We start from the raw sequence: 7,500 nt of genomic DNA, 5'->3' as shown, positions 1-7,500 counted from the left end.
TCCAAGTAATGTTTTGTACGATCTAAGAAACCAAAACTGATTTAATGAGCCATTCGCGGTTTCACCTTAATTCGGTATGTACTTAGACATGCATGGCTTAATCTTTGAGACAAGCATATGACTACTGGCAGGATCAACCAGGGAGCTTAGTTATTATTGTAAATTTAAATTTTCGTCGTCGGCCCTCCCTGTAAGACCGATCGACGTTAAGCCATTTCTCTTTTGTATGTAACACACATTTCATAAATTTTGTACCTCTTATAGAGGCCAAATATTCTCCTCCTCCTCTCATAAAGCACGAAAATCACTTTCACGCCGTGCATCCATCGTGCAAGCACGTAGACCACACACGCTGGACAATATAATAAAAGATAGCGCGGACAGTGGCATGCTATACAAATCGAGAAAGCGCGTACAGTGATCATGCTGGTCATTTTGCCACCAAATTTTATAATCTTTATCATTAGAGCGGGCCCACCAACCTCGTCTCTGTACTTTATACATTTCTCCTCCATCTGCACACACCTTTTCAAACATTAACGGAGAGAGTTCCTTGGACTTGCTTTAAATGTACATATTAGATATGTTGGAATCTCTCTCCTTTAGAAGTTTCCCCAGCCTTAAAACTTCTTTCATTTTTACTCCTCTCTCCATACTTATTTTCCTCTCTGAACGTATCAGAGAGGATTTTATTTCTGACACCTCTTGACTTTTCTTAAATTCAGGGACGTAATTTTGTTCATAATTCAGTGGACTTTTGTGTATTTTATACTTTAAATATTTCCAAACAGTCTCCCTTCTAAAAGTGATAGAACGAATTTTCGTCTAACACTACTTTCTTGGTTCAAAAATTTTATACAATCTTATAACTTTTTCAGTTTTAACAAATTTTGGTTACAGACAGTTGATGCTCAGTTTGTACAAGTATGCAACATTTATAAGTGCATACAGGTCACCAGCCTTATATTACAAGGCTCACCACATATGGGCCATTCGGTCTTAGACACCGACCCGTGGTAATGCTGTGTGGAGATTAATAATAATCCGCAACGGAAAACCGGAACGAGAATAGTCGAGAAAGTATATTCTCGAGGAGCGGTAGACTGCTTTTCAACCGAAGTCATAAAAGAGCCACACGCTCGACGCTACTCCCGACCGGTCCGAGCGAACCGAAAGTGCCTTCCTATAAATACCGAACGGCCGGCCGCTAGGTCGGCGACGCATGGGCTTACGCCCAGGCGTATGCCTGTGCAAACCGCCGTGAGAGCGTACCATCCCGCCGGCACGGTAAAACTTAGACTGAAAATATCGTCGAACATATCCTTTCATTTTATAACGTTCTATACATGAAAATTAATAAATTAACATGCAGGACATAATAAATTCACATTCTCATGTAAATCATGGGTTTAATTAATATTTTAAAAAATTTTAAAACCGCCCAGAACCGATGAGATGAAAATATTAAAACGATATTTTTGCATTTTCTTACGGTAAAACATTAACAAATAAGCGACTATAGCAATATAAAACTCCATTTGTAATTTAATTAATCAAAATTAATATTTTTTTTTGATTTTTCAGCGATCCAGAACCGATGAGACGAAAACATTAAAACGATATTTTTGCATTTTCTTACGACAAAACATTAACAAATACGAGACTATAACAATATAAAACTACATATGTAATTTAATTAATCAAAATTAATAATTTTTTTCGATTTTTCAGTGATCCAGAACCGATAAGTCGAAAATTTTAACAATCATATTTTTGCATTCTGTACCGTGGATCCATCGTTAAACGCTATTAAACTAACGTCCGTGATGGTATAAATGCAGATTTTCGCTCCGTTTAGCCAAAATAACGAACTTTAGGTGCGCTCCGAAATATTTCAAAGTCCCAGCGGCGTATTGCTTCGCCTCTTAGAACCGATTAGTCGAAAATTTTAACAATCATATTTTTGCATTCTGTACCGTGGATCGATCGTTAAACGCTATTAAACTAGCGTCCGTGATGGTATAAATGCAGATTTTCGCTCCGTTTAGCCAAAATAACGAACTTTAGGTGCGCTCCGAAATATTTCAAAGTCCCAGCGGCGTATTGCTTCGCCTCTTAGAACCGATTAGTCGAAAATTTTAACAATCATATTTTTGCATTCTGTACCGTGGATCCATCGTTAAACGCTATTAAACTAACGTCCGTGATGGTATAAATGCAGATTTTCGCTCCGTTTAGCCAAAATAACGAACTTTAGGTGCGCTCCGAAATATTTCAAAGTCCCAGCGGCGTATTGCTTCGCCTCTTAGAACCGATTAGTCGAAAATTTTAACAATCATATTTTTGCATTCTGTACCGTGGATCCATCGTTAAACGCTATTAAACTAACGTCCGTGATGGTATAAATGCAGATTTTCGCTCCGTTTAGCCAAAATAACGAACTTTAGGTGCGCTCCGAAATATTTCAAAGTCCCAGCGGCGTATTGCTTCGCCTCTTAGAACCGATTAGTCGAAAATTTTAACAATCATATTTTTGCATTCTGTACCGTGGATCCATCGTTAAACGCTATTAAACTAACGTCCGTGATGGTATAAATGCAGATTTTCGCTCCGTTTAGCCAAAATAACGAACTTTAGGTGCGCTCCGAAATATTTCAAAGTCCCAGCGGCGTATTGCTTCGCCTCTTAGAACCGATTAGTCGAAAATTTTAACAATCATATTTTTGCATTCTGTACCGTGGATCCATCGTTAAACGCTATTAAACTAACGTCCGTGATGGTATAAATGCAGATTTTCGCTCCGTTTAGCCAAAATAACGAACTTTAGGTGCGCTCCGAAATATTTCAAAGTCCCAGCGGCGTATTGCTTCGCCTCTTAGAACCGATTAGTCGAAAATTTTAACAATCATATTTTTGCATTCTGTACCGTGGATCCATCGTTAAACGCTATTAAACTAACGTCCGTGATGGTATAAATGCAGATTTTCGCTCCGTTTAGCCAAAATAACGAACTTTAGGTGCGCTCCGAAATATTTCAAAGTCCCAGCGGCGTATTGCTTCGCCTCTTAGAACCGATTAGTCGAAAATTTTAACAATCATATTTTTGCAGTCTGTACCGTGGATCGATCGTTAAACGCTATTGAACTAACGTCCGTGATGGTATAAATGCAGATTTTCGCTCCGTTTAGCCAAAATAACGAACTTTAGGTGCGCTCCGAAATATTTCAAAGTCCCAGCGGCGTATTGCTTCGCCTCTTAGAACCGATTAGTCGAAAATTTTAACAATCATATTTTTGCATTCTGTACCGTGGATCCATCGTTAAACGCTATTGAACTAACGTCCGTGATGGTATAAATGCAGATTTTCGCTCCGTTTAGCCAAAATAACGAACTTTAGGTGCGCTCCGAAATATTTCAAAGTCCCAGCGGCGTATTGCTTCGCCTCTTAGAACCGATTAGTCGAAAATTTTAACAATCATATTTTTGCATTCTGTACCGTGGATCCATCGTTAAACGCTATTAAACTAACGTCCGTGATGGTATAAATGCAGATTTTCGCTCCGTTTAGCCAAAATAACGAACTTTAGGTGCGCTCCGAAATATTTCAAAGTCCCAGCGGCGTATTGCTTCGCCTCTTAGAACCGATTAGTCGAAAATTTTAACAATCATATTTTTGCATTCTGTACCGTGGATCGATCGTTAAACGCTATTGAACTAACGTCCGTGATGGTATAAATGCAGATTTTCGCTCCGTTTAGCCAAAATAACGAACTTTAGGTGCGCTCCGAAATATTTCAAAGTCCCAGCGGCGTATTGCTTCGCCTCTTAGAACCGATTAGTCGAAAATTTTAACAATCATATTTTTGCATTCTGTACCGTGGATCCATCGTTAAACGCTATTAAACTAACGTCCGTGATGGTATAAATGCAGATTTTCGCTCCGTTTAGCCAAAATAACGAACTTTAGGTGCGCTCCGAAATATTTCAAAGTCCCAGCGGCGTATTGCTTCGCCTCTTAGAACCGATTAGTCGAAAATTTTAACAATCATATTTTTGCATTCTGTACCGTGGATCGATCGTTAAACGCTATTGAACTAACGTCCGTGATGGTATAAATGCAGATTTTCGCTCCGTTTAGCCAAAATAACGAACTTTAGGTGCGCTCCGAAATATTTCAAAGTCCCAGCGGCGTATTGCTTCGCCTCTTAGAACCGATTAGTCGAAAATTTTAACAATCATATTTTTGCATTCTGTACCGTGGATCCATCGTTAAACGCTATTAAACTAACGTCCGTGATGGTATAAATGCAGATTTTCGCTCCGTTTAGCCAAAATAACGAACTTTAGGTGCGCTCCGAAATATTTCAAAGTCCCAGCGGCGTATTGCTTCGCCTCTTAGAACCGATTAGTCGAAAATTTTAACAATCATATTTTTGCAGTCTGTACCGTGGATCGATCGTTAAACGCTATTGAACTAACGTCCGTGATGGTATAAATGCAGATTTTCGCTCCGTTTAGCCAAAATAACGAACTTTAGGTGCGCTCCGAAATATTTCAAAGTCCCAGCGGCGTATTGCTTCGCCTCTTAGAACCGATTAGTCGAAAATTTTAACAATCATATTTTTGCATTCTGTACCGTGGATCCATCGTTAAACGCTATTGAACTAACGTCCGTGATGGTATAAATGCAGATTTTCGCTCCGTTTAGCCAAAATAACGAACTTTAGGTGCGCTCCGAAATATTTCAAAGTCCCAGCGGCGTATTGCTTCGCCTCTTAGAACCGATTAGTCGAAAATTTTAACAATCATATTTTTGCATTCTGTACCGTGGATCCATCGTTAAACGCTATTAAACTAACGTCCGTGATGGTATAAATGCAGATTTTCGCTCCGTTTAGCCAAAATAACGAACTTTAGGTGCGCTCCGAAATATTTCAAAGTCCCAGCGGCGTATTGCTTCGCCTCTTAGAACCGATTAGTCGAAAATTTTAACAATCATATTTTTGCATTCTGTACCGTGGATCGATCGTTAAACGCTATTGAACTAACGTCCGTGATGGTATAAATGCAGATTTTCGCTCCGTTTAGCCAAAATAACGAACTTTAGGTGCGCTCCGAAATATTTCAAAGTCCCAGCGGCGTATTGCTTCGCCTCTTAGAACCGATTAGTCGAAAATTTTAACAATCATATTTTTGCATTCTGTACCGTGGATCCATCGTTAAACGCTATTAAACTAACGTCCGTGATGGTATAAATGCAGATTTTCGCTCCGTTTAGCCAAAATAACGAACTTTAGGTGCGCTCCGAAATATTTCAAAGTCCCAGCGGCGTATTGCTTCGCCTCTTAGAACCGATTAGTCGAAAATTTTAACAATCATATTTTTGCATTCTGTACCGTGGATCGATCGTTAAACGCTATTGAACTAACGTCCGTGATGGTATAAATGCAGATTTTCGCTCCGTTTAGCCAAAATAACGAACTTTAGGTGCGCTCCGAAATATTTCAAAGTCCCAGCGGCGTATTGCTTCGCCTCTTAGAACCGATTAGTCGAAAATTTTAACAATCATATTTTTGCATTCTGTACCGTGGATCCATCGTTAAACGCTATTAAACTAACGTCCGTGATGGTATAAATGCAGATTTTCGCTCCGTTTAGCCAAAATAACGAACTTTAGGTGCGCTCCGAAATATTTCAAAGTCCCAGCGGCGTATTGCTTCGCCTCTTAGAACCGATTAGTCGAAAATTTTAACAATCATATTTTTGCAGTCTGTACCGTGGATCGATCGTTAAACGCTATTGAACTAACGTCCGTGATGGTATAAATGCAGATTTTCGCTCCGTTTAGCCAAAATAACGAACTTTAGGTGCGCTCCGAAATATTTCAAAGTCCCAGCGGCGTATTGCTTCGCCTCTTAGAACCGATTAGTCGAAAATTTTAACAATCATATTTTTGCATTCTGTACCGTGGATCCATCGTTAAACGCTATTGAACTAACGTCCGTGATGGTATAAATGCAGATTTTCGCTCCGTTTAGCCAAAATAACGAACTTTAGGTGCGCTCCGAAATATTTCAAAGTCCCAGCGGCGTATTGCTTCGCCTCTTAGAACCGATTAGTCGAAAATTTTAACAATCATATTTTTGCATTCTGTACCGTGGATCCATCGTTAAACGCTATTAAACTAACGTCCGTGATGGTATAAATGCAGATTTTCGCTCCGTTTAGCCAAAATAACGAACTTTAGGTGCGCTCCGAAATATTTCAAAGTCCCAGCGGCGTATTGCTTCGCCTCTTAGAACCGATTAGTCGAAAATTTTAACAATCATATTTTTGCATTCTGTACCGTGGATCGATCGTTAAACGCTATTGAACTAACGTCCGTGATGGTATAAATGCAGATTTTCGCTCCGTTTAGCCAAAATAACGAACTTTAGGTGCGCTCCGAAATATTTCAAAGTCCCAGCGGCGTATTGCTTCGCCTCTTAGAACCGATTAGTCGAAAATTTTAACAATCATATTTTTGCATTCTGTACCGTGGATCCATCGTTAAACGCTATTAAACTAACGTCCGTGATGGTATAAATGCAGATTTTCGCTCCGTTTAGCCAAAATAACGAACTTTAGGTGCGCTCCGAAATATTTCAAAGTCCCAGCGGCGTATTGCTTCGCCTCTTAGAACCGATTAGTCGAAAATTTTAACAATCATATTTTTGCAGTCTGTACCGTGGATCGATCGTTAAACGCTATTGAACTAACGTCCGTGATGGTATAAATGCAGATTTTCGCTCCGTTTAGCCAAAATAACGAACTTTAGGTGCGCTCCGAAATATTTCAAAGTCCCAGCCGCGTATTGCTTTGCCCCGAAATTTTTCAAAGTTCCAGCGGCGTGTTGCTTTCAAAGTGCCTCCCTCTAAATACCGATCGGCAGGCCGCTAGGTCGGCGACGCACGGGCTTACGCCCAGGCGTATACGGGGGCAAATCGCCGTGAGAGCGTGCGATTTTGACTTTCGCAATAAGATAGTCTCCTTTATGAAAAGGAGCGTACACGTCTCCCAAAAAAAAAAACAGTTTCATGACGATCAATGTAGTTCTTGATCGAAATGTATCATAGGACGAAGATTTTATCGAAAAGTACGAACTTTGGCGACGCATCGAAATTTTTCAAAGTTCCAACGGCGTGTTGCTTTCAAAGTGCCTCCCTCTAAATACCGATCGGCAGGCCGCTAGGTCGGCGACGCACGGGCTTACGCCCAGGCGTATACGGGGGCAAATCGCCGTGAGAGCGTGCGATTTTGACTTTCGCAATAAGATAGTCTCCTTTATGAAAAGGAGCGTACACGTCTCCCAAAAAAAAAAACAGTTTCATGACGATCAATGTAGTTCTTGATCGAAATGTATCATAGGACGAAGATTTTATCGAAAAGTACGAACTTTGGCGACGCATCGAAATTTTTCAAAGTTCCAACGGCGTGTTGCTTTCAAAGTGCCTCCCTCTA

At 40.1% G+C, this 7,500-nt stretch overlaps 1 non-coding gene across 1 annotated transcript in view; it reads right to left on the bottom strand.

Annotated features, from left to right (window-relative positions):
- Positions 1–144, bottom strand: part of LOC143307032 (small subunit ribosomal RNA) — a 1,923-nt gene extending 1,779 nt beyond the window's left edge. Inside the window, exon 1 of the ribosomal RNA XR_013064280.1 lies at positions 1–144. This exon is cut by the window's left edge and continues 1,779 nt beyond it. This is a non-coding gene — a ribosomal RNA (small subunit ribosomal RNA).
- Positions 145–7,500: the final 7,356 nt, after the last annotated feature.

This window comes from Osmia lignaria, unplaced genomic scaffold (genome assembly GCF_051020975.1).
Source record: "Osmia lignaria lignaria isolate PbOS001 unplaced genomic scaffold, iyOsmLign1 scaffold0042, whole genome shotgun sequence".
Classification (NCBI taxonomy): domain Eukaryota; kingdom Metazoa; phylum Arthropoda; class Insecta; order Hymenoptera; family Megachilidae; genus Osmia; species Osmia lignaria.
Note: the sequence above shows the minus strand (reverse complement) of the source record. Positions and strands in the feature narration are given on the sequence as shown.